Source organism: Ornithorhynchus anatinus, chromosome 5, assembly GCF_004115215.2.
Source record: "Ornithorhynchus anatinus isolate Pmale09 chromosome 5, mOrnAna1.pri.v4, whole genome shotgun sequence".
NCBI classification, from domain to species: Eukaryota; Metazoa; Chordata; class Mammalia; order Monotremata; family Ornithorhynchidae; genus Ornithorhynchus; species Ornithorhynchus anatinus.
In genome coordinates, this window is record NC_041732.1 from 1,261,498 (window position 1) to 1,288,486 (window position 26,989).

At 54.0% G+C, this 26,989-nt stretch overlaps 1 protein-coding gene across 1 annotated transcript in view; it reads left to right on the forward strand.

The window, feature by feature from the left end:
- The first annotated feature begins 12,639 nt into the window (after positions 1–12,639).
- ARHGAP35 (Rho GTPase activating protein 35) overlaps positions 12,640–26,989 on the forward strand; it is a 33,086-nt gene continuing 18,736 nt past the window's right edge. The window contains exon 1 of the mRNA XM_029065190.1: positions 12,640–12,716. The gene's annotated coding sequence lies outside the window, so the exon portion shown is untranslated. The remainder of the gene's footprint in view (positions 12,717–26,989) is intronic.

Sequence of the window (26,989 nt, forward strand, 5' to 3'; positions counted from 1 at the left end):
CCGCGCGCGCAAAGCCACCTGGGCATTGTAGTTCGGCCTTGTAGTTCGGAGGGACGGAACCGGAAGTCCGCGCCCCCCCAGCATTCCGCGCGCCGGCCCGCAACGCATGACGGGAGTTGTAGTCCTGCCCTCGCCGCGCGCGGGCGAGGCTTTGCTGTGTATCGAGGCCCGGGCTGAGCGCTTGGGAGAGGAAAATCCAACCATTAACAGTTGCATTCCCCGTCTCCTGCTTCCAGTCTTCCGTTCTTATTCATTCAATCGTGTTGATTGAGCACCTCCTAGGTTCATTCATTCATTCAATTGTATTTATTGAGCGCTTACTAATACAGTGCTCTGTATTACTGTACTATTACTAGTACAGTGTAAGCGCTCAATAAATATTATTGAATGAATGAATAATAATAATGTTGGTATTCGTTAAGCGCTTACTATGTGCCGAGCACTGTTCTAAGCGCTGGGGTAAACACAGGGGAATCAGGTTGTCCCACGTGGGGCTCACACTTAATCCCCATTTTACAGATGAGGGAACTGAGGCACAGAGAAGTTAAGTGACTTGCCCACAGTCACACAGCTGACAAGTGGCAGAGCTGGGATTTGAACTCATGAGCCCTGACTCCAAAGCCCATGCTCTTTCCACTGCGCCACGCTGCTTCTCAATCTAGGTGCAGAGCACTGGACTAAGCGCTTGGAATGAACAAGTGGGCAACAGAGACAGTCCCTGCCCTATGACGGGCTTACAGTCTAATCGGGGCAGACGGACGGACAAGAACAATGGCAATAAATAGAGTCAAGGGGAAGAACATCTCGTAAAAACAATGGCAACTAAATAGAATCGAGGCGATGTACATTTCATTAACAAAATAAATAGGGTAATGAAAATATATGCAGTTGAGCAGACGAGTACAGTGCTGAGGGGATGGGAAGGGAGAGGTGCAGAGCACTGTTCTAAGTGCTGGGGTAGAAGCAGCGTGGCTAACTTGGCAAGACCCCGGGCTTGGGAGTCAGAGGTCATGGGTTCTAATCCCGGCTCCGCTCCTTGCCCGCTGTGTGACTTTGGGCAAGTCACTTCACTTCTTTGAGCCGCAGTGACCTCAGCTGGAGAAGCAGCGTGGCTCAGTGGAAAGAGCCCGGGCTTGGAAGTCAGAGGTCGGGCGTTCGAATCCCAGCTCCATCACTTATCAACTGTGTGACTGTGGGCAAGTCACTTCACTTCTCTGAGCCTCAGTTCCCTCATCTGTAAAATGGGGATTAAAACTGTGAGCCCCACGTGGGACAATCTGATCAGCCTGTATCTACTCCAGCGCTTAGAACAGTGCTCTGCACATAGTAAGCGCTTAACAAATACCAACATTAAAATGGGGATTAAAATTGTGAGCCCCACACAGGACCTCCTGATCAGCTTGTATCCCCCCAGCGCTTAGAACAAGTGCTTTGCACATAGTAAGCACTTAACAAATACCACCATTATTATTATTACAGGGCAATCAGGTTGTCCCACATGAGGCTCACAGTCTTCATCCCCATGTTCCAGATGAGGTAACTGAGGCCCAGAGAAGTGAAGTGACTTGCCCAGGGTCAACAGCTGACAAGTGGCAGAGTGGGGATTCGAACCCATGACCTCTGACTCCCAAGCCCGGGCTCTTTCCCCTGAGTCACACTGCTATAATCCCTACTCAACAATGGGCTCAGTCTAGAAGCGGGGGAGGCAGACAACAAAACAAAGCAAGTAGACAGATATCGAAAACATAAATGAATTTATGGTATAAATGAATAGAATTATAGACATAGACACATCATTAATAAAATAAAGAAAATTATAAATATGTACATATATCCACAAGTGTTGTGGGGCGGGGAGGGGGTCGAGCAGAGGGAGGGAGTCGGGGCGATGGGGAGGAGAGGAGGAGCAGAGGGAAAGGGGGGACTCAGTCTGGGAGGCCTCCTGGAAGAGGTGAGATTTCAGTAAGGCTTTGAAGGGGGGGAAGTGCGCTAGTTGGGCTAGTTTCTCTGGCATTCGCTGATCTCAGGCTTGTGTGGGCTGGGAAGCGGAGACCGAAACCATAGGCGAAGGGTAACGTATCAATCAATTGTATTTATTGAGCACTTACTGTGTGCAGAGCACTGTACTAGATGCTTGGGTCCCTCAAGGCTCAGTTCTGGGTCCCCTTATATTCTCCATCTACACCCACTCCCTTGAAGAACTCATTTACTCCCACAGCTTCAACTACCATCTCTGAGCAGGTGATCCCCAGATCTCCATCTCCAGCCCTGAGCTCTCTACCTCTCTGCAGTCTCACATTTCCTCAGGCCTTCAAGCCACCTCTCACTTGAATGCCCCACCGGCGGCTCAAGCTTAAAATGTTTAAAAAACAACCTATCTACCCAACTAAACCCTGTCCTCCCCTTGACTGTGACTGTTTATTGCTGTATTGTACTCTCCCAGGTGCTTAGTACAGTGCTCTGCACACAGTAAGCGCTCAATGCCCATAGGAATGGCTATGCCTATGCTCGATTCTCCCTCTCGTAGTTGAGACTGGTAGAGTACTGTAATAGAAATAGTAATAATATTCATTATTAGTAATAGTAAGACCTGGCAAATTAATTGGCGAAGGCTTCCTGAAGGAGATGGGACAACGGGAGGGTTTTCAGTATGGGGAGAAGGAGTTCCAGGCCCGAAGAGTAATGTGAGTGAGGGATCAAAAGCAGGACACTGAAGAGAAAGACAAAGTTAGAAAATGACCTGGGGAGCGCCACGTGTTGAATAATAATAATTATGGTATTTGTTAATGGCTTGCTATGTGTCAAGCACTGTTCTAAACATTGGCTAGACACAAGTTAATCAGGTGTCACATGGGGCTCACAGTATAAGTAGGAGTCGGTCAGTCAGTCGATTGTATTTACTTAGCGCTTACTGTGTGCAGAGCGCTGTACTAAGCACTTGGAAGAGTACAATATAACAATAAACAGACACATTACCTGCCCACAATGCTATTGAATCATGATTTTGCAGGTGAGGCAACTGAGAAGTGAAGTGACTTGCCCAAGATCACACAGCAGACAAGTGGCAGAGCCAGGATTAGAGCCCAGATCTTTCTGACTCCCAGACCCGAACTCTATCCACTAGGCTTCACAGCTTCTTTAAGAGAAGTTGACGAGAGCTTTTATGGAAGATAGGAAATGCTGGTGGACAGCCTGATTATCTTCTATCTATTCTTGCGCTTAATAAAGTACCTGGCACATAGAAAGCACTTAAATTTTTTTTAATAGTACTGGTTAAGTGCTTGCTATGCGCCAGGCACTGTAAAAGCTGGGGTAGATAGAAACTAATCAGGTTGGACACAGTCTATGTCCCATAGAGGGATCACAGTCTTAACCCCCATTTTACAGATGAGGGACCTGAGAAGTGTAGTGACCTGGACAAGGTCACACAGCAGACAAGAGGCAGAGCCAGGATTAGAACGCAGATCCTCTGATTCCCAGGCTTGTGTTCTTTTCACTAGGCCATGCTGGTTCTCCTCTTCTCCTCTAAATTTTCTCCTCCTTCTCCTCCCCCCACTTCCTCCTCCTTCTTCCCTTTTTCCACCTCTTTCTCCTCCTCCCCCTCCTCCTCTGTCTCCTCCTCCTCCCATCCTTGCAGAGAGCTCGGGCACGCAACAGATACACAGACAGTGATGTTTTGGAGGATTTGGGGAAAGAGTGTCCCCGGTTCCCATTCCCGTCTCACCCTCCCTGCAGCCAGCCCTGCACCCCCCCAGGCCAGACTAGCAAGTCCACACTTCCTGATTTAGGCGGGACATTTCTGAAATTCCACAGCCCCGTCCACATCCTTCTTGAGAGTTTCCAGAACCTGTTAATGCACTGAAGAGCCTAACGAAAGAAAGCTGGAAGCGGACCCTTCAGGAGAAGCCGCATGACCTAGTGGATAGAGCACAGGCCTGGGAGTCAGGAGGACCTGGGTTCTAGTCCTGGCTCTGCCACTTGGGCAAGTCACTTAGCCTCTCTGTGCCTCAGTTACCTCATCTGTAAAATGGAGATTAAGGTGGTAAGCCTCACGTGGGACAGGGACTGTGTCCAATCTGATTACTTTGTATCCACCCCAGAGCTTAGAACAGGGTCTGGAAAATAGTAAGTGCTTAACACATACCATTAAAAAAAAAAAGTAGTTTATCTCACAAGCAGACATCTCCTCCTTTAAGTAGGGACGGGGCAGAGAGAGGAGGAGGGCAAGTAGCCGCTGTAGCCATGGTGAAACTGATGGACCATTGATAGGGTGCAACGCACTGGACTAAGTGCTTCGGAAGTACAACAGAAACCCTAGGCATCTCCTTGCCCACGGCTGGTTAGAGCACGGGACTGGGAGTCAGAAGAACCTGCGATCTAATCCCATTCTGCTACTTGTCTGCTGTGTGACCTTGCTCAAGTCACTTCTCCTCTCTGTGCCTCTGTTACCTCATCTGTATAATGGGGATTAGGACTGTGAAGCCCATGTGGGACAGGGACTGTCTCCAACACAATTAGTTTGTATCTATTCCAGCAGCCCATGCAGTGTTTGGCACAGAGTAAGCACTCTCCAAATGCCACAATTATTATTATAATTATTATTATGAGAGAACAGTAGAGTTAACAGACATGACCCCTGCCCTCATGAAGCTTACAGCTTAGCAGGGGATACAGGCCCCAAAATAAATTACAGGTAGGGGGAAGCAACAGAGGGATATGTAAATAAGTGACACGTGTGCTTGTAGAGCGGTATAATGATGCCCCGTGGAGTGTTTAATTATTTTATTATTTTTAATGGTATTTGTTAAGTGCTAACTGTGTGTCATGAACTCTTCTAAGCGCTGGCGTACATACAAGTTCATCAGGTAGGACACAGTCCCTGTCCCACATGAGGCAACAAACAGGCCAAGTCAAATGACCACGAGAAGCAGCGTGGCTCAGTGGAAAGAGCACGGGCTTTGGAGTCAGAGGTCATGAGTTCGAATCCCAGCTCTGCCACTTGTCAGCTGTGTGACTGTGGGCAAGTCACTTAACTTCTCTGTGCCTCAGTTCCCTCATCTGTAAAATGGGAATGAAGACTGTGAGCCCCACGTGGGACAACCTGATTCCCCTGTGTCCACCCCAGCGCTTAGAACAGTGCTCTGCACATAGTAAGTGCTTAACAAATACCAACATTATTAAATAGGAGGGAGAACAGTCTCGAATCCCCATGTTATGGTTTAGGAAACTGAGGCAGAGAGTAGTTGTGACTTGCCCAAGGTCACCCAGCAAACAAGTGGCAGAGACAGGATTAGAACCCAAGTCCTCTGACTCCCAGGCCTGGGCTCTTTCCACTAGGCCACGCTGGCTTCCCTGCTTCCATATTGTATGCAAGAGTGTTCCTCTCACAGAATGTTTGCCCGTTGGCCTCCGCTCCGAGATGCCTACTAAAGCCCTGTGAATGGATCATTTCTATCTCTCAGCCTGCTTTGCGAAGGGCAGGGGTAACTTCATCTTTGAGAATCAATCAATCGATTGTATTTCTTGAGCACTGACTGTGTGCAGAGCACTGTAGGAAGCGCTTGGGAGAGTACAGTACAACAGAGTTGGTGGATAGGTTCTCTGCCCAAAAGGAGGTCAGAGCCCATAGGAGGAGTTAGACATTAACATAAATTATGGATACAGACATAAGTGCCATGGCTTAGTGGAAAGAACACAGGCTTGGAAGTCAGAGGATGTGGGTTCTAATCCCGGCTCCGCCACTTGTCTGCTGTGTGACCTTGGGCAAGCCACTTAACTTCTCCGGGCCTTAGTTACCGCATCTGTAAAATGGGGATTAAGACTGTGAGCCCCACGTGGGATGACCTGATTACCTTGTATCTACCCCAGCACTTAGAACAGTGCTTGGCACATAGTAAACACTTAACAAATACCATAATAATAATAATAATAACTGAGGGTGGGGTGAATATCAAGTACTTAGAGGGTAGAAATCCAAGTGCAGGAGTGACACAGAAAGGAGAGGGAATGGGGAGATGAGGAATTAGGAAAAGCTTCTAGGAGAAGATATGATTTTAATAAAGCTTGGAAGGTGGGGAGTGTGATGGTCTGTCCAATATCAATCAATCGATGGATCATATTAATTGAGTATTTACGGTGTGCAGACCACTGAACTAAGCACTTGGGAGAGTACAATAAAAGCGTTTTGGTAGACAAGTTCTCCGCTTACAGGGGGTTTACAGTCTAGAGGATTTGACGAGGGAGGAGGTTTCAAGCCAGAAACAGGGTACGGGCAAGGGATTGGCAGCAAGATAGAAGAAATCGAGGCACAGTGAGTAGGACGGCTTAGAGGAGCTAAGTGTGCAGGCTGGGTTGTAGTAGGAAATCAGGTAAGGCAAGGTGATTGAGTGCTTTTAAACCCAGTGGTATGGAATTTCTGTTTGATATGGAGGGGGTGGGCAACCACTGGAGAGGTTCTTGAGGAGTAGGGAAACACGGACGGAATTTTTTTTTTTTAGAAAAATGATCCAGGCAGCAGAGTGAAGTATGGACTGGAGTGGGGAGAGACAGAAGGCAGGGAGGTCAACAAGGAGGCTGATGCAGTAATCAAGGCAAGATAGGATAAGTGCTCGGATCAACGTGGTAAAGGTTTGGAAGGAGAGGAGAGGGTTGATTTCAATGATGTCGAGAGGTTGAACTGACAGGATTTGGTGGCAAATTGAATATGTGGGTTGAATGAGGGAACGGAGTCGAGGATAATGTGAAGGTTATGTGCTTGTAATAATAATAATAATAATAATAATGGCATTTGTTAAGCACTTACTATGTGCCAAGCGCCATTCTAAGCCCTGGGGAAGATTCAAAGTAATCAGATTGGACCCGGTCCCTGTCCCACATGGATCTCACGGTCTTCATCTCCATTTTACAGGTGAGGTAACTGAGGCCCAGAGAAGTGAAGTGATTTGCCCAAGACCGCAAAGCAGACAAGTGATGGAACTGGGATTAGAACCCACAATCTCTTTCTCCCAAGCCCATGCTCTTGCCACTAAGCCATTCTGCTTCTCACTGCTTGTGAGACAGGGAGGGTAGTAGTATTGTCTACAGCACTGGGAAAGTCCTGGGGAGAATGGGGTTTGAGTGGGATGATGAGGAGTTTTGTTGGGGTGATAATGTGGGGGAGCCGTGGGGTCAAGGGAGGGGTTTTTTTAGGATACATGAGAAGGGCAGGGTTGCTATCGCCTTTGAGAAGAATAGGGTCCCATCATCTTTGGGAAGCAGCGTGGCTTAGTGGAAAGAGCCCGGGCCTGGGAGTCAGAGGTTGTGGGTTCTAATTCCGGCTCCGCCACTTGTCAGCTCTGTGACTTTGGGCAAGTCGCTAAACTGCTCTGTGCCTCAGTTACCTCAACTGTAAAATGGGGACTTTGATTGTAAGCCCCACGTGGGACAACCTGATTACCTTGTATCTACCCCAGTGCTTAGAACAGTGCTTGGCACATAGTAAGTGCTTAACAAATCAATCATTTTTAAATTATTATTATTATTATCTTTGAGAAGGGCAGGGGTGCCACGACCCTTGAGAAGGGGGGGAGGGGTGAGTTAAGTGAGAAGCAAAGTGACTTGCCTAAGGTCACACGGCAGGCACTTGGCGGAGTCAGGATTAGAACCCAGGTCCTTCTGACTCCCAGGTCCATGCTCTATCCACTAAGCTGTGTGACCTTGGGCAAGGTAATTCACTTCTCTGGCCCTCAGTTACTTCATCTATAAAATAGGGATTAAGACTGTGAGACCTACGTGGGATATGGACTGGGTCCAACCTGATTATTTTATAGTTATAGTATAGTGCCTGGCACATAGTAAGCACTTAATTAAGCTAAAAAAAAATCTGTGCTCCTCTCGGTCTTGCTGCCGATCTGTTCGTTTCCTCTTGCCGGCCTCACCCCTGCCCAGCCCAGATGACCGGCTGGGAGCGAGGTCTTCTCCTCCCCAGAGGTGGGCTGCTTCCTGCTTCGCCCATTGTGGGGCGAAGGGATAGACTGGCCCCCAGTGCTGGACTTTGTCTCACCTCGGGCCCGACGGGCTCATTTACAAGCCAGTCCCTTGGGGTCAACCTCTCTCGCTCCCTAGAGCCCGCTCTGATTCGCCCAGCTGGTCTAGACTCGGGGGAGTCTAGTTCAGTTGCTAAGGGGGAGGGGGCCTGGCATTGCTAGGAGCTCTCCCCTGGGGAGAGAGGCTAGGCTGGAGAAGCAGGGTGGCTCAGTGGATAGAGCACGGTCCTGGTAGTCAGAAAGTCGTGGATTCTAATCCCTCATCCACCTGACTTGGGGCAAGTTGCTTTACTTCTCTGTGCCTCAGTTGCCTCATCTGTAAAATAGAGATTGAGACCATGAGCTCCACGTGGGACCGGGACCGTGTCCAACCCGATTTGCTTGTATCCATCCCAGCGCTGATGCTTAACAAGTAGCACAACTATTATTATTAGAGAAGCAGCATGGCTCTGTGGAAAGAGCACGGGCTTGGGAGTCAGAGGATGTGGGTTCTAATCCCGACTCACTTGTATGCTGTGTGACCTTGGGCAAACTACTTAACTTCTCTGTGCATCTGGAAAATGGGGATTAGGATTGTGAGCCCCATGTGGGACAACCTGATTACCTTCTTTCTACCCAGCGTTTAGAACAGTGCTTGGCACATAGTACGCGCTTAACAAATGCCCAAATTATTATTATTATTAGAACCAGGTGATGCCTGAGTCTGGAGCCTTCCAAACCTTAGGCTTTGCTAGAAGCTCCCCTGGGGCAGAGTTAGTCAGCAAGTCAATTGCATTTACTGAGTGCTCACTGTGTGCAGAACACTGTACTAAGCGCTTGGGAGAGCCCATTATAACCACGTAACAGTCACATTCCCTGTCCACAACAAGTTTACAGACTAGATGGGGAGACAGACATTAATATAAATAAGCAAATGACAGGAAAGTGCTGTGGGGCTGGGAGTGGGGATGAATAAAGGGAGCAAGTTAGGGCGAGTTGAAGAAAAGGAAAAGAAGGCTTAGTCAGGGAAGGCCTCTTGGAGGAGATGTGCCTTCAATAGGGCTTTGAAGGCGGGGGAGAGTCAATGTCTGTCAGATATGAGGAGGGAGGAGATGTGAGCCGAATGGTTTTTTAGAAAAATGATCTGTGTAGCAGAGTGAAGTATGGACTGGAGTGGGGAGAGACAGGAGGCAGGGAGGTCAGCAAGGGGGTTAATGCAGCAGTCAAAGCAGGATAGGATAAGTGCTTGGATCAGCAGAGTAGCTAGTTCGGATGGAGAGGAAAGGACAGATTTTAGTAATGCAGTGAAGATAGAACTGACAGGATTTGGTGACAGATTGAATATGTGGGTCGAATGAGAGAGATGAGTCGAGGGTAACGACACAGTTACAGGTTTATGAGACAGGTAGGATGGTGGTGCCGTCTACAGTGATGGAAAAGTCAGGGGACAGGCAGGGTTTGGGTGGGAAGATAAGGAGTTCTGTTTTGGACATGTTAAATCTGAGGTGCTCCACCCCTCTCACCGCCCAGGTGCAGGAGCCTGAGCTGCCGGTTCTCTTCTTCCCTCAGGGGAGAGGGTTGGTTGGGAGAGCGAGTGGTGAGGGAAAAACAAACTGCAGTGGGAAGGATAGAGGAGAGACTCAAGAGCCCTCTTTCTTATGGTAAGGGGAAGTGGAGATTGAGTTGGGTAGTGGGGAAAGTCTAAAAACAGGGCAAATTCCCAGCCTTGCTTCCCTCGGGTTGGTGAGGGGGTTAGTGTCCTGTCTGGAAGCGGGAGCATAGCCGAGATGACCCCTGGAGCTCCTGTTCCTCTGTCAACTGGGCCTTGAGGATGCTGTGGTTCGGGACCAGGTTACACCATTTTCTAAATGTCATTAGTTAAGTGCTTACCATGTGCCAGGCACTATACTAAGTGCTGGGGTAGAGACAAGCTAATCAGGTCGGACACAGTCTACTTCCCACATGGGGCTCACAGTCTTAAATCCCCATTTTATGGATGAGGTAACTGAGACCCAGAGAAGTGAAGTGTCCGGCCCAAGGTCACAGAGCAGACAAGGAGCGAAGCCGGGATGAGAACCCCAATCCCTCAAGAGGACGGCCCCCCCCCCAGCCCTGGTTCATCAAACGTTCCCGGAGCCCAATCCACTTTCCACATTTCCATTATCCAGGACGGGATATCGCTCTGGAAGGTTGATGCTGAAGGCGGGGATACTGAGGCCCAAGAAGAGCATGGCCTAATGGCTAGAGTACAGGCCTGGGAGTCAGAAGGATCTGGGTTCTAATCTCAGCCCCTCCACTTGTCTGCTGTGTGACCTTGAACACATCACTTCATTTCTCTGGGCCTCAGTTCCTTCATCTGTAAAATGAAGATTAAAATCGTGAGCCTCAGGTGGGAGAGGGACTGTGTCCAAGCTGATTATCTTACAGTCGTATTTATTGAGCCCTTAATGTGTTCAGAGCACTGTTCTAAGCACTTGGGAGAAGACAATACAACAATAAGCAGACACATTCCCTGGCCACAATGAGCTTACAGTCTAGAGAAGGAGAGAGATATTAATATAAATACATAAATTACAGATATTTACATTAGCGCTTTGGGGATTGGAGGAGATATGCCTTCAATAAGCCTTTGAAGGGGAGGGGAGAGTCACTGTCCTTCGGATTTGAGGAGGGAGGGTTTTCTAGGCCATTTATTCATTCATTCATTCATTCATTGTCAGTCAATCGTATTTATTGAGCGCTTACTGTGTGCAGAGCACTGTACTCAGCGCTCGGAAAGTACAATTCAGCAAAGAGGCAGGACGTGGGCCAGGGGTCGTCGATGACACAGGAGAGATGGAGGTGCAGCGAGAAGGTTAACACTGGAGGAGCGAAGTGTCTGAGGTGTGACCTTGGGCATGTCACATCACTCCTCAGTGCCTCAATTCCCTCATCTGTAAAATGGGGATTAAGATTGTGTGTGTATATATATATATAATATGCTCTGCCCACAGTAATCGCTCAATAAATACGATCGAATGAATGAATGCTCTGCCCACAGTGAGCGCTCAATAAATACGATCGAATGAATGAATGCTCTGCCCACAGTGAGCTCTCAATAAATACGATTGAAGGAATTATCTGCCCACAGTAAGCGCTCAATAAATACGATTTAATGAATGGATGCTCTGCCCACAGTAAGCGCTCAATAAATATGAATGAATGCTCTGCCCACAGTGAGTGCTCAATAAATACGATTGAATGAATGAATGTTCTGCCCACAGTGAGCGCTCAATAAATACGATTGAATGAATGAATGATCTGCCCACAGTAAGCGCTCAATAAATACGATTGAATGAATGAATGAATGCTGTGCCCACAGTAAGCGCTCAATAAATACGATCGAATGAATAAATGCTTTGCACACCGTAAGCGCTCAATAAATACGTTTGAATGAATGCTGTGCCCACAGTAAGCGCTCGATCAATCCGATCGAATGACTGAATGCTCTGCCCACCGCAAGCCCTCAGTCAATATGAATGAATGAATGAATAAGCGCTCCATAAATGCGCCTGAATGAATGAACTGTGAGGGAGCGTATCCCGCCCGACCGTCCGGCGTCGACCCCAGCGTTTAGCAGAGCGGCCGGCACCCAGGAGGCGCTCGACAAACACCATAAAGACATAAAAAGGAGAGAGGGGAAGAGATTGGGCTTGACGGAGCGGCGGGGAGCAGATGTCCAGGGCGCCGATCCCGTTACCTCCCCGCCCTGCCCCGCCCCCCTCCTCCGAGGGAGCCCGGCGCGCGCGCCCGCGCCACCCCCCCCCCCGTGCCCGCGCGCGCGCGCGCCCCGCCGGGACATTCTTTCACTGCCCAGAGAGAATGCGCGCGCACCGGCCCCGCCCCCGCCGCCCCCGCCCCATGATAGGCCTGTGGTTTGCTGGGGGACGGCCCCGCCCCCCTCCCCCCATGCGTGCGCGCGCCACCCCCCCCTCCTCCCCGCGCGCGCCTTCGGCCTCCCCCCCTCGCGCTCCCCATAACGGGGCGGCTGAAGGGCGAGGGGAGGCTCCGGCCGCGGCTCGCGCTCGGCACCCGACGCGGCCTCGCGGCCGGGCGGCCCGCTCCCATTGGCTCGCCCCGGCGGGGCCGGCGCGCGCCGCCCGCCTCGCGCCCGCCCGCCTCGCGCTCGCAGCGTGTGCCGGCGGAGGGGGGGCGGGGAGAGAGCGCGTGCGCCTGGGGGGCGGCTCGCGCACGCTCCTCGGGTCTCGCGCGCCAGCCCTGCCCCTCCCCCGGGGTGACGGCGGCGGTCGGCGCGCGCTCGGGCGCCCCCCCCCCCTCCCGCCCCCATCCCGCTCGGTCGCGCGGGGGCCGCCTGGCGCCGGGGCTCGCTCGGTCTCGCGCGCGCGCGCGCTCGCTCCCGGGCCGGATCGCTCTCGGTCGGTCTCGCGCGCGCGCGCGCGCTCCCCGCCGTCCGTCGCGGGCCCCCGGGGCGGAGGGTCCGGCCCGGGTTTGAGGGTCGGGGGCGGGGAGGTGGGCAGAGGGAGCCGGCCGCGCCGCCATTACCAAGGACGGGACCGGACCGCGCCGCCCCGCGACCCCCGCCCCGCCGCCGCCGCCGCCGGAGGAGCAGGAGCAGGAGGAGAACATGGCGCTGAGGCCGCCGCCGCCGCCGCCGCCGCCGGCGGGGAGAGCGGAGGGTCCGGGGCGGCGTTGAGCAGCCGTGCCCGCGGCCGGGTGAGTCCGCCATCCATCCCTCCCTCCATCCCTTCCTCCCTCCCCCCCCGTCCCCGCCCAGCGGGTCTGGGGCGCCGCCCCGGGCCCGGGGCCGGAGCCGGGGGGTCTGGGAACAATGGAAGCCCCGGGCCGGGGGAGTCAGCCTCCATCTGCGCCCCCCCACCCCCACCCCGCCCCTCCGCTCCGCCGGGGAGGGGGAGGGGAGAGGGGCTGCTCCTCCGGGCGGCGTGGGGGATGGGTTGGGGTCTGGCCATCCATCGTCTCTTCCCCCCTCCACCCCCCATCCTTAATCTTTCTCCTTCCCCCCTTTCTCCTTCCTCTCCCCCTTCCTTCCATCCTTTTCCTTTCTCCTGCCTTCCCTCCTTTCCCCTCCCTCCCTCCTCCCTTCCCCGTCCCTCCTCCTTCCTCTTCCTTCCAGCTCTCCCTCCTTTCTCCTTCCTCCTTCCTTCTCTCCTTCCCCCCTTCCTTGCTTCCCTCCTTTTGCTTTCCCTCCTCCTGCCTTCCCCCGTTTCTTTCTTTCCTTCCCCCCCCTCGCCCTCCTTTCCCCCCCTCGCCCTCCTTTCCCCCCCTCGCCCTCCTTTCCCCCCCTGCCCTCCTTTCCCCCCCTCGCCCTCCTTTCCCCCCCTCGCCCTCCTTTCCCCCCCTCGCCCTCCTTTCCCCCCCTCGCCCTCCTTTCCCCCCCTCGCCCTCCTTTCCCCCCCTCGCTCTCCTTTCCCCCCTCGCTCTCCTTTCCCCCCTCGCTCTCCTTTCCCCCCTCGCCTTCCTTCCCCCCCTCCTTTCCCCCCCGCTCTCCTTTCCCCCCCGCTCTCCTTTTCCCCCTCTTCTTCCCCCTCTTCTTCCCCCCCCTCCTTCCCCCTCCTTCCCCCTCCTCCCCCTCCTTCCCCCTCCTTCCCCCTCCTTCCCCCTCCTTCTCCCCCTCCTTCTCCCCCTCCTTCCCCCTCCTTCTCCCCCTCCTTTCCACCTTCCCCCTTTCCTTTCCTCTCCTCACCCCCCTCACTCTCCTTGCCCCCTCTCTCTCCTTTCCCCCCATCTCTCCTATCCTCCTTCCCCCTCCTCTCCCCTCCTCTTCTCCCGTTCTCCTTCCCCCTCCTCCTTCCCCCCCTCTTTTCCCCTCCCTCTTTTCCTCCCCTCTCCCCTGACTTCAGTCCTAGCCAGACAGAAAAGCTTCTGCAGTGGGGAAGAAGAATCTGGACTCTGCTTCCAGCTTTTTTCGCAGCCCCACCGCCCTTCAGGTGCCAGTCTCCGTTGTGCGTGTCGCCCATGTCTGGCTACCTCCCCTGTCCTTTCTCTCCTTCCCCAGGTGTCAATCTTGGCCCTGCATCAGTCAACAGCATTTACCGCTCGCTGTTCATGCACTTCTGTACAAGGCATCTAGGAGTGAATTATTGGAATTCGTACACATGATGCCTGCCTTCGAGGATCTTATAGTCTAGAGCAGGAAACAGCCACTAAAGTTTATCAGTGGGAGGAAATGGATTATCTAAGATATGTACAAAAATGCAGCAGGGGTTTGTGAATACTAAAGTGGCATGGAAGTACTGAGATTGTAGTTGTGGAGATAGAGGGTGGGACGATTAATTATTAATCAAGAAGGCCTCTTGGAAGAGGTGTGATTTCAGAAGGGCCTTGGGCCTTGAAGATGGGAAGAGCAGTGGTCTGTCAGGTGTGAAGGGGAGGGACTTCCAGGCAAGGGGAGGTTGTGAGCAAGCGATTAGTGAGGGAAGATCCAAGAACGAAGCCCAGTGAGTAACTTTGGCGTGTGAGGAGTGTGAGCTGGGGTGCTGTGGGAGAAGAGCGGATAGGTAGGCGGGAGAGAGAGTTTTGAAGATTGCGGTCAGGAGTTTCAGCTTGACATGGCGAGCAACGGGTGACCGTCGGTGGCTTTTGAGGAGTAAGGGGATGTGCGCAAAATGATGTTTTAGCCAAGTGATCTGGCCTGAAGAGTGAAGTTTAGGCTGGGGGTAGATTAGCGGCCTGGAGTGGTAGTTGGCATTTATTCAGCTCCACTGGGTGTAGTGCACTGGACTCTGTGCATGGAAAGTACAGAATAACCAAGTAACATGATCCCTGCCTACAAGGAGCTTACCTTGCTTGGGGGAGACAGATAAAAAATACAGCTAGCGTGGTCAAAATGAATAACTGAATCAACTTCATTTGAGTTCTGAGGATGGGTATAAAAGTTCCCTGAGTGTTGGAGTTGGCGGCGGGGCCGTGGAGGTTGGGGGTGGCGTTCGTTTGAAGGTGCTGGGGATCTGACGAAGGAAGCTTGGAGGGAGGAGGGAGATGAACCCGGCGGCTAATGTGGAATAAAGCTGGGGTGCTTGGGTGCCCAGACCTGCTGGCTAGACTAGGCTAAGCTGGTTGGCCTGACGTTCGGACTCCCTCAGGCCTACGCTTCCAGCCTCTCCTTCTCCCCAGCTCCCCTCTCCTTCCCGGGGAATCTGTCGTCGTTCTGCAGGGAAGGGCAAGCGGAGGGCATCCCCCGTTCCTTAATTAATCAATCAGTCGATGGTATTTATCGAGCACTTACTATGTGCAGAGTATTGTACTGAGCACATGGGAGGGGACGTTATAACAGAATCAGACAAGTTCCCTGCCCGTAACGAGTTTACAGTCCAGAGGGACTTACCCAGGAGACCCTAGGAGTGTCTCCCCTGGAGGTAACGAGTACTGGGAAAAGGGAAGGGGTGCTATTCCAGTTTCTGTGGGGAGGGTCCAGCAGTTGGCCACATGGGCTTCCATGTTTGCGGGCTGCAGGCCCCCCAGTTTGAGCCTCGGCATCCCAGGATGGGGACCTTCCTGGAGGCAGTCGCTGAGGCCCAGCCAGGGTGGGAGGAGAGAGACTGGCAGCCATCAGCCCTCCTGGCTTCAGCTAGTTCCCAACTGCCTCAGTCAGACCACTTCTCCGGCAGGGCCTGGCTCCCTCCATCACTCTGCTTCACCGTCCCGCCATTTGTTAACTAGACTATGCCGAGGGATAGCCTAGTCTGGGTCCCGCTTTCTGTGGACCCTTCCTATTTTGGGGCCGATACGCCCAGCTGGGCCCTACCATGCCCCCGGTGCCTTCTGTATGCCCAGTTGGGCCTTGCTGTGGGCCCCTTCGCACTTCCAGTACTGGTTGTGGCATCTCCCTTCAGGCCCAGTGTGCTGGAAATCCCATACGGAGGTGGGTGCAGTGTGGGCCCTGGCCTGGAAGCAGGGACCAGCTGAAGCCTGGGGTCGTGGCTTGCTGGCAGGCTTCCTCCTTCCTCCTTTCTCATCTCTCCATCTCCTGGTAAAAATAGCCAGGAGGAGGGCCCTCTTGCCCCCTGCTTGCCTGCCTGTCTGCCGAGGCAGCCTTGTGCGTTCCTTTTCCGTGGCTCTGGCCCCCTCGTGGGTGGGGGGCGGTCAGCTTCTTTTTTTCCACACACACACTCCCACTCCTCCCCCCCGCCCCCCCTTTCCTGATGATGCCCCGAGGTCCTTCGTCAGTTGTGTACTTCAGCGGCTGGTGGCCAGCGGCCGGCTGGGAGGGAGCGTTTCCTGCCGGAGCCTTGGCATGCAGTGAGCAAGCGATGACCAGCCTTGGTTTCCCTGTCCAAAGTTTGGGAGGCACCGCTCCCGTCTCCTGTCCATCCCCTGCCATCCATGGCACAGAGGCCTCTTGAGAACTGACCCTCCGGCCTCCACCCCCAGACACTGTACATCACTCTCCTGGGCCCCTGGGGAGCAGAAGGGCTGTGAAGAACCCTCCCCAGTTCAGCTGGTGGCTATTGAAATACATCGCCAATAAGTCAGTCTTACAAGTCCCCAGAGGCTTAGGGGCCGGTTATTTTGATTCCGAAATGATTTGTTCCAAATATTTGAGTGTCCATTTTTGGAGCCAACCCAGCCACTCATGGTCATAGATATAAAAGGGAGAAAATTCTGGATCCAATGAAGTTCACTCTAAGTGCTCTCTCCAAACCTCTTACCCCCCAGGATGGCACCATGGGGGAGGGAGGCCACTTGCCCACCCGGAGGCGGGGCACCCGAAGTGGATGTGGACTGGGGGCAGGGGACATTTGGGGATGGGCAGGCATTTCCCCCCTCCCCGGGACTCTAACCGTCCTCGAAAATAGTGGCCGAGGAAAACCAGGGAAGTTGGGGCGCAGCTGGGCCGGTGACCTCCGGTCCCACTGCAGCCAACAATCGACCCCATTGAAGTGGCTTCAGGGGAGATAGGGGCAGATGCCCAGGCCCAGTAGTGGCCCTCCGCTCCCAGCCGGCCCTTTGGCTCGGCACCCGGGGACAGAGAAGTCTTTCGGACTCGCTGGGCAACCTCTACTCATCCCCGCCCCCAAGGGTCAAATTTCAGGACCGCCTCAGGAGCCCCAGCCCCCCTTCCTGGCCCACGTTTACGGGACAAGCCGGGGAGATGCCTTCGGTTCCCCACGCCCGGAGCCCCGCTTGGGCCTCCTGGAAAACCCCCGGCTCGGTCGTGCCCATGTCCATTTCCTCCGGTTCCGCGGCGTGGGCGGGTGCGTGCGAGCCCGGACAGGGAGGTTCGGGTGTCTCGCGCCATCCGTGTTTGAGATTGTTGCGGGGGCAGTTGGCGACAGAGGAGGCCATGCGGTTTTGTGGCGGGGGAAGAGGGGAGGGGCTTGTCATTGCTTAAAAATCTGCCGCCTCGCCTGTGCTGGCCCCGCAGACTAGGCCACCGTGCTGACCGGCAGGGATCCGAGCCCCAGAGGGGCTTTGCTGTTTCGGATTCCTGGCCCCCGGACCCCGAGAGAGGGAGGAGTAAAGCAGCGTGGCCTCCTGGCTAGAGCCCGGACCCGGGAGCCAGGAGGACCTGGGTTCTCATCCCGGCTCCGCCACCCGTCTGTTAGGTGACCTTAGGCAAGTCTCTTTACTTCTTTGGGCCTCAGTTGCCTCATCTGTAAAGTGGGATTTGAGATTGTGAGCCCGGTGTGGGACATGGACCGTGTCCAAATTGATAACCCCAGTGCTCGGCACACAGTAAATGTATAACAAAGACCATTATTATTATTATTATTAAGAAGGTGTCCCCGGGGGGTCGCGGGGGGAAGAGGGGAAGACGCCCCAGGGGCCCTGCTCAGTCTTAGCTCCTCCCCGGGGCTTGGGCAGCTTCGAAGCGGTCGCCCGCAACCCTTCTCCCCGCCACCGGCCCTGGGAGGCCGCGAGTCCCAACCCACTGGGCGTGGAGCAGAACGTGCGCTCACAAGTGCCGACTTGCGCCCGCCGCCCGGCCTTTCGGAGCGCCCTTCGTTGGAGCACCGGCCGCCTGGGCCTCTGCGCGGGCTCGTGGAAAGGAGCCCACTCTGCCCCGCCTCCCCATCTGGGCCTGGTGGTCCACAGGCAACTTGGCGGGAGCGGGCGGCAGGAGGACCGTGCCTCAGGAGCGCCGGGGCCTCCCGGCGGAAGGGGTTTGGGGGGACGGTGGAGGAGGAGGAGCTGCTCGCGCTCGCCGCTCCCCTCAGGGAGCCAGGGGGTGGGGCCGGGGCCTGCCCCGCTCCTCACGGGCCATCCTGCTCTCTTTCCCTCGGCAGACCAAACCCCTGGCCAGGGCCACCCTTCCTCCCCGGCTCACTGCGAAAGTGAATGGCGTCGGCAGCCTCAGGCCTTTAACACAGGCTCTTTGTTTGCAAACAAATCGGTTGGTTGTGTGCCGGTGAGAGAAGGCAGGTGCCCCTTAAACGAGGGGGTGGTTGGGCTTTTTGTCTCAGTGGTGTCCCTAATCCGGATTTCCTGCCGCCCCCCGGCCCCCCTCCCTCGGCACACTCCCATCCGACCTCCTTCCGCCCTTCAGCCTTACCCAAGTCGGGCCTGTGGCACCCATCGCTCCATCGTGGGAAAGCTTCCCGTGATACTTGACCTGTTCCTGACCCAGTCACTGCTCCTTGCCATCACTGAAACCTGGCTCTCCACCTATGACATGGTCTCCCCTGCTGCCCTTTCTGGGTGGGGTGTGCTCATCTTCACCCACTCCCCAAGATTCACTGGGGAAGGGGGAGGAGTTGGGCTCCTTCTCACTCCCCAGTGCCGCTTTCGCACCTCGCCCACTTCTCTCTCTCTCCCTTCCTTTGAAGCCCGTATCATCTGCCTCTACCACCCACTTCAAATACTAGTCACGGTCATCTACCGCTCCCCAGCCCAGGCCCCACTTCCAACATTTTTAATCATTTTGATCCCTTTCTCACATTCCGTCGTCTTCTCCGTCCCTACATTGATCCTCGGGAACTTCAGTAGCCACAGAGATATTCCTGACGACCTTCCACTACCCATTTTCGGTAACTCCACTGACCTCCTGCTCCACCCCAGCTCTGCCACTCACCAACTTGGACACGCACTTGATCTCATCATCTCTACCAATAAGAGCCTTTTAAAAATGGTATTTAAGTGCTTACTATGTGCTAGGCACTGTACTAAGCACAGGGATAGCTGCAAGCTAATCAGTTTGGACACCGTCTTCATCCCCACCAGGTAACTGAGGCCCAGAGGCGCTAAGTGATTTGCCCAAGGCCGCACAGCAGACATGTGTCAGAGCCGGGATTAGAACCCATATCCTCTGACTCCTGGGCCCATGCTCTCTCCCCTAGGTCACACTGTTCCAACTCTGAAATTTTTCTGTCAGACCACAACCCCCTCACCTGCCTTCTCTCAAACACACCTCCTCCCCACAAATCTGTCCTGTTCCCTCACAGAGATCTCCGTTCTTTTGACCCCATCCAATTTTCTCACATCATCATGTCCCGTTTAGCTTCCGTACCCAAACTTCCTTCCCTTGACCAAATTGACGCCCCCAAACACCACTCTCTGTACTGAACTCAATGCGCTTGCGCGCCTATCCCTCCGTTGATCTCTTACCACTAACCCACAGCCTTGGATCATCTCCACAGTGCACTTCCTTCAATCCTGTGCATGAGCCACAGAGCACTGCTGGGGGAAATCTAGATATCAGGCTGACCTTGTCCACCTCAGTGTGATCCTTGAGTGCTTGAACCCTGCCCGAAAAAATTCTCTAGCATTATTGACACCCATGCCTATTGCCCTTGCTGATTGTTACAGACATTTAGCTCCCTTCTCAAACTCTTTGTTCCCCCGCCTCTCCCACCCCTTGCCCCTAATGACCTGGCTACCTACTTTATTGGAAAAATTGAAACTATCATGCATGATCTCCCTAAAATCTCCCCTGCTTCTCTCCAGTCCCTGTCTCCTCCTGCCCCTTCAGCTCTCCCATCCTTCTCAGCAGTATCTCGAGTAAATATGCCTACTTATGGTACTGGTTAAGCGCTTACGGTGTTAAGCACTTATGGTACTGGTTAAGCACTAGGGTAGGTACAGGTTAATCGGGTTGGACACAGTCCCTGTCCCCCATGGGGCTCACACACTTATCCCCATTTTACAGATAAGGTAACTGAGACCCTGAGAAGTAACCGGCCCGTGGTCGTACAGCAGACAAGTGGTGGAGTCGGGATTAGAACCCAGGTCCTCTGACTTCCAGGCCCGTGCTCTATCTACTTAGCCACGCTGCTTCTAAGGTCTGCCTTCTCGCAAAAATCACCCCATCCACCTCTGCAGAATAATAATAATGTTGGTATTTGTTAAGCGCTTACTATGTGCCGAGCACTGTTCTAAGCGCTGGGGTAGATACAGGTAAATCAGGTTGTCCCAGGTGGGGCTCACAGTCTTAATCCCCATTTTACAGATGAGGTAACTGAGGCAGCGAGAAGTTAAATGACTTGCCCAAAGTCACTCAGCTGACAGGATTAGAACCCATGACCTCTGACTCCTAAGCCTGGGCTCTTTCCACTGAGCCACGCTGCTTCTCATCCGACCCCATCCCTTCACACCTTATTAAAACATTTGTACCACCCCTTCTTCCCTCCCTGGCTGTCATCTTCAACTGTTCGTTCTCCAATGGCTTCTTTCCCACTGCTTTCAAACATGCCCATATCACCCCATCCTAAAAAAAAAAACCCCTCCTCACAGCTCCCTTCAGATATTGCCCCATCTCCCTCCAACCATTCCTCTCAACTCCTCGCGTGAATTGTCTACTCCCGCTGTCTCATGTTTCTCTCCTCCAATTATCTCCTTGACCCCCTCCCATCTCATTTCCATCCCCTTTCACTCAACAGAAACCACCCTCACAAAGATCACAAATTGATCTCCTCCTTGCCAAATCGAACAGCCTCTACTCCATCCCAATGTCCTTTGACCTCTCAGCTATCTTTGAAACTGTTGACCACCCCTTCCCCTGAAAATAATAATGATGGTATTTGTTAAGCGCTTACTATGTGCCAAGCACTGTTCTAAGCACTAGGGTAGGTACAAGGTAATCAGGTTGTCCCACGTGGGGCTCACAGCCTTAATCCCCATTTTATAGATGAGGTAACTGGGGCACAGAGAAGTTCATTCATTCAATAGTATTTATTGAGCACTTACTATGTGCAGAGCACTGTACTAAGCGCTTGGAATGAACAAGTCGGCAACAGAGACAGTCCCTGCCATTTGACGGGCTTACAGTCTAATCGGGCAAGTTAAACGGCTTGCCCAAGGTCATACAGCAGACAAGTGGCGGAGCCGGGATTAGAACCCACAGACTCCCCAAGCACGTGCTCTTTCCGCTAAGCCCTGCTGCTTCTCCGGAAACATGATACAGCCTCTGCTTCGGAGACACTGTTCTCTTCTGGTTCTCCTGTCTCTCTAGTCACTCATTCTCAGTCTCTTTCGCGGGCTCCTCCTCTGCCTCCCACCCTCTAACTGGGGGGGTTCCCTCAGAGTCCAGTTCTGGGTCCCCTTTTGTTCTCCACCTGCACCCACTCCTTCGGAGAACTCAATTCCCTCCCAGAGCTTCAACTACCACCTCTATGCAGATGATTCCCAAATCTACCTCTCCAGCCCTGATCTCTCTCCCTTTCTTCAGTCTTGCATTTTCTCCTGCCTTGAAGAATCTCTACGTGGTTGTCTCCATCGACTTAACATGTCTCAAACCTAATATGTCCAAAGCAGAACTCATTATCTTTCCACCCTGCCCTCCCCTTGACTTTCCCATCACTGTAGGCAGCACCACCATCCTTTCTGTCTCCCAAGCTCGAACCTTGGAGTTATCCTTGACTCCTCTCTCTCATTCAGCCCACATATTCAATCTTTCACTAAATCCTGTCTGTTCAAACTTCACAGCATTGCTAAAATCCGACCTCTTCTCTCCATCCAGAATAATAATGTTGGTATTTGTTTAATCTAATTAATTAATCTAAGCACTTATCCTATCCCGCATTGATCGCTATAACAGCCTCCTTGCTGATCTCCCTGCCTCCTGACTCTCCCCACTCCAGTCCATACTTCAGTCTGCTGCCCTGATCATTTTTCTACAATGATGTTCAGGCTATGTTTCCCCCCTCCTCCGGAACCTCTAACGGTTGCCCATCCACCTCCGCATCAAAGAGAAATTCCTCCCCGTTGACTTTAAAGCACTCAACAGCCTTGCCCCCTCCTACTTCACCTCGCTACTTCTCTTCCTGCAACCCAGCCCGCACACTTCGCTTCTCTAATGCCAGCCTACTCACTGTACCTCAGTCTCGTCTATCTCGCCACTGATCTCTTGCCCTCGTCCTGCCTCTGGCCTGGGACCACCCTCCCTCTTTATCTCTGGCAGACAATTTCTCTCCCCCCACTTCAAAGAAGAAGGCACATCTCCTCCAAGAGGCTTTCCCTGACTCAGCTCTCAATTCCCCCTTTCCCGATCACTTCTGCATCGCCTGACTCGCTCCCGGTATTCACCGCCCTAGCCCCACAGCACTTACGTCTATATCTGTAGTTCATTTATATAAATGTCTGTCTCCCCCTTAAGACTGTAAGCTCGTTGAGGGCAAGGAACGTGTCTCTTCTATTGTTGTGTTGACTCATCCAAGGGTGCTTATGGTTCATGCTTAGTACGGTCCGAGCTCAATAAAAATGATTGGTCATTCTGGGATGGGAGCCCCCGTCTACCTGGTGACAGTCTGCATTTGATCTGAAGAGGGAGACCAGGGTGGGGCCATTTTGGGCAACCCGAGTTCACTCTCCTGTGGCAGAATGTGCACAATCCTATTGCCCGGCAGGTTAGAGTCCTTGCTGTGGGGCTGAGAAATTGGCCACCTTGGTACTGCATGCATCTGTGCTCCTAGCCTGGAGCGCAGCCTAAGCTCTGGACAGCATCAAAACCCCCTCATTTTTTTTTGTGGTATTACAGTGTGCCAGACATTGTAATAATAATATTGGTATTTGTTAAGCGCTTACTATGTGCCAAGCACTGTTCTAAGCGCTGGCGTAGATACAGGGTATTCAGGTTGTTCCACATGAGGCTCACGGTCTCAATCCCCATTTTACAGATAGGTAACTGAAGCACCGAGAAGTTGTGTCTTGCCCAAAGTCACACAGCTGACAGGTGGCGGAGCCAGGATTAGAACCCATGACCTCTGACTCCTAAGTCTGTGCTCTTTCCACTGAGCCACACTGCTTCTCTAAGAGCTGGGCTAGATACAAGATAATCAGGATGGACACCGTCCCCATTTTACAGATGAGATAACTGAGGCACCGGGAAATGAAATGACTTGCCCAAGTTTACACAGCAGACAAGTGGCAGAGTGGGAATTGGAAGCTAGCTCATCTGACTCCCAGACCCATGCTCTTTCCACTAGGACACACGGCTTCTCATTTTGGCCTCATCTGACATTTGCTCCTCTCTGTGGAGGAGAGGAACGACAATGGTGGACAGCCCTCCTTAATTTGCCATCAGGATGCTCTTCTGCTTTAGGAGTCGTGCAGAGATGCCGCAAACTCTCCTGTTGGGGCCCGACAAAGCCTCTAAGAACAGAAGCCGGGACCCCCAGAGAGTATAGTAGTGATGACGTTTGTTAAGCGCTTACTATGTGCAAAGCACTGTTCTAAGCGCTGGGTGGGATACAAGGTGATCAGGTTATTTCCCACGTGGGGCTCACAGTCTTGATCCCCATTTTACAGATGAGGGAACTGAGGCCCAGAGAAGTGAAGTAACTTGCCCAAAGTCACACAGCCGACAAGCGGCGGAGCAGGATTAGAACCCATGACTTCTGACTCCCAAGCCCCAGCCCTTTCCACTGAGGCACGCTGAAGTGGTCTTTCCGACCCTCAGTGAGGAACCTGGACTGAAACTGTCCCCCAAGTCAGTGGAAGCAGGGAGTTGGCAGCTGTATGCTGCTGTTCCTGCATGCCCCTGGCACCAGAGAGGGTCGTGGGGTGGCTAGCTGAGGGCTCCCACATCGCAGGGCCTTCCAGCCGAACTCTCCGCGGGGGACCCGGGGCAATCAACAGAATTCAGCCTAGTCTGGTGGATTGTTCTGGGACTCTCTGGGTAAGCAGTCCCGGCCACTTTCATTCATTCATTCAGTAGTATTTACTGAGCGCTTACTATGTGCAGAGCTCTATACTAAGCGCTTAGAATGGACAATTCGGCAACTGATACAGTCCCTGCCCAGTGACGGGCTTACAGTCTAATCCGGTGGAGGGAGACAGACAAAAACAAGACAACATAATCACGATAAATAGAATCAAGGGGATGGATACCTCATTAACAAAATAAATAGGGGAATAAAAATATATACAAATGAGCACAGTGCTCCCAGTCTGGTACTGTGGCCTCCCCACACCTAAGTCCCCATGAGAAGCAGCAAAGCCTAGTGGCTAAAGCACGGGCATGGGAGTCATAAAGACCTGAGTTCTAGTCCCGGCTCAGCCACTTGTCTATGTGACCTTGGGTAAGTCACTTCACTTCTCTGGGTCTCAGTTACCTCAATATAAAATGGGGATTACAACCAGGAGCCCCATGTGGGGCATGGACTGGGGCCAACCAGATTACCTTGTCTCTAACCCAGGGCTTAGAACAGTGTTTGGCACCTAGTAAGCGCTTTAACAATACCATGGGGAAAAAAATGGGTGTGAGGGAGCAACGAGCTCCTGATCCAACACCAGAACTTCCGGGGCCTGGTTTGGGTCACGAACCTCACAGTGCCACCTGGGTCCTCGACCCCTCTGGGACTGGAGGTCCTGTTCCTCTCCGTGGGCACTGCCACCCTTCCATCGCCCAGGGGTGGTGGGGGACCAGCAGCATTGGGGCTAAAGCAGGGTGTCCTGGAGGGTGCGTGACCTGCGCTATTGAAGCATGTGGCAGAGAAGCAGGGGTCCCAAAGCATCAGGACGTACGGCGTGAGGATGGGGGATCCCGGAGCCGGGCCAAGAGCCAGAGGTGTCAGCCGGGGCGGTCCCTGGCCCCGAGCCCCGGAAAGGTTGTCGTATGGTCAGAAGTGCATGGCACCCAGTAGGTGGTCCATAAATCCCGTTGTTCCTCCTTCCCTTCCCCGGAGGGGTCCCCTGTGGTGGTCAGAGTTTCGTTCACCGTCCCCGAGCCAGCGGGGGAGGACGGGAGCCAGGGTAGGGTCGCCGAGAGAAGGTCCGAGAGGCAGTGGCAGCGGCGGTGACTGACTGACTTACTGACTTTCTGGTAGGAAGTCCCTCCCGCCTTTGTATCGGGGAGTTGGGGGCCACAGCTGGGGGCTGCCGCCTCAGCATGCTTCCTGTTCCCAAGAAGCCGTTTTCAGGACATGGGGGTTCCGCAGCCTCACCGAAGATGGTATTAATCCATTGACGGGAGAGTACACCAGCGAGAGTAGACCGGATCCCCGCTTTTAAGGAGCTTATAGACTCCAGCCCGCCACACCCTGTCCACGGTTCCCGCCTTCCTGACCGTCGCCCATCTGGGAGCGACCCACTACCCCCAGGACCGAGTCGGTCAATCGTATTTACTGAGCGCTTATTGTGTGCAGAGCACTGTACTAAGTGCTTGGGAGAGAATATAACAGAGTTGGTAGACGTGTTCCCTGCCTACAACGAACTTAAGTCCTGAGCTCTGCTTTCAGGGGGCCCGCTGACTTCTCCCTCTCACCCCAGCGGGGTTGTGCCTCTTGAACCATCCCCCTCCCTACCCCCGGCGTGAGGCTGAAGCTGCCAGCCGTCCCCCCACCCCCCTGCAGCTGGGGGCTTCTCCCTTCTGCTGGCCCGGGGCCTGGCAGCATTCTTGCCCAGCCGGGAGTTTTGCTGAGTCCCGGGACCAGGGCAGCCTCCAGCTGGAAGGCTCGGTGGGTCACTTCCTGTTCCTGCTCAGCGTTAATCTCCCCGGGCTGGGGGCCTGGAGGCCTGGGGCTTCCTTTCTGGTCCCTTCTGGGCAGCTGCCCTCCGCCACCAGCGCCACGTGGGCTCCCGCCGACCCGGTGGACAGCCCGAGCCGTCTCTGCTCCCACTGTCCCCCTAACCTCACCCCTGCACGCTCCCCAACCCGCTGTGTGATCTGGTTAAAAAATTTCTCCTCATCTTCCACTGCGGTGGATCCCGTGGGAGGGAGCAGTTGGGGGGCGGGGGGGGTCAGGCTTTGGGAAGGAAACTCTGGCCTTGAGCGGAGAGAAGTGAGCTCCTCGGGTTCTTCCTGTCAGCTGGAGCTCAGCTCTAGAGACCGACCCCGAGTGTAGCCTGAGGGGCGGGGGAGGGCGGGGGAGGGGGAGCGCCCTCCTCCAGAGTTCCCCCAACGGAAGCCCCCGTGTTCGGCTTCTGAACAGGCGTCAGGCCAACTGGCCCTTCGGCGAGGGAGGAAGGGAGTTGGGACTGGTGCCTTCTGGCTGTGGGGTGGTAGGGGCTTGCTTCGGCTTGGGGCGGGCAGCTGTCAGGTGTGGGTATCTGTTCCCCCCACCCCCAGCTTGCCCCCCGCACACATGTGCGCGCACTCAGAGACCCCTCTGGGTGAAGGTCTGGTCCGCAGAGAGACGCAGCGGTGTTTACCCGACCGAAGACTTGTTTGCCGTCGAGTTTAAAGGTCAGCACTGGAGGGTGACCCGTGTGCAGAAGCAGGGAGGGCAGTGAGGGCACAGCATGGCATGGCGGGGCTTCGGCTCCCCAGCCGGGGTTCGGCAACGATGGCTCCTCTCAGTTATCTACCGCGCAGGCAGGCAGCTTATGGACAAAGGGAAGTAGTCTGTCCTCCGGCACCGACCTACTGCCCAGAGTCAGGGTGGAGGGAGTGGCCAGGGGTGGTGGTGGGGTGGCTACAGGGAGGGCTGTGTTACGTGGAGTTGTTAGGTCAATGCAGAGATAGGGGTCCATTCTTTGCCCCTCCCAAAGGAAGCACATTTCCCATTGTCCCGAGGGCTTTGAACAGAGCCCCGTGGAGCCCTGGGCCGGGCCAAGGAATAAGGATGCTGAGCCAGACGGGCCCAGTACTGCGC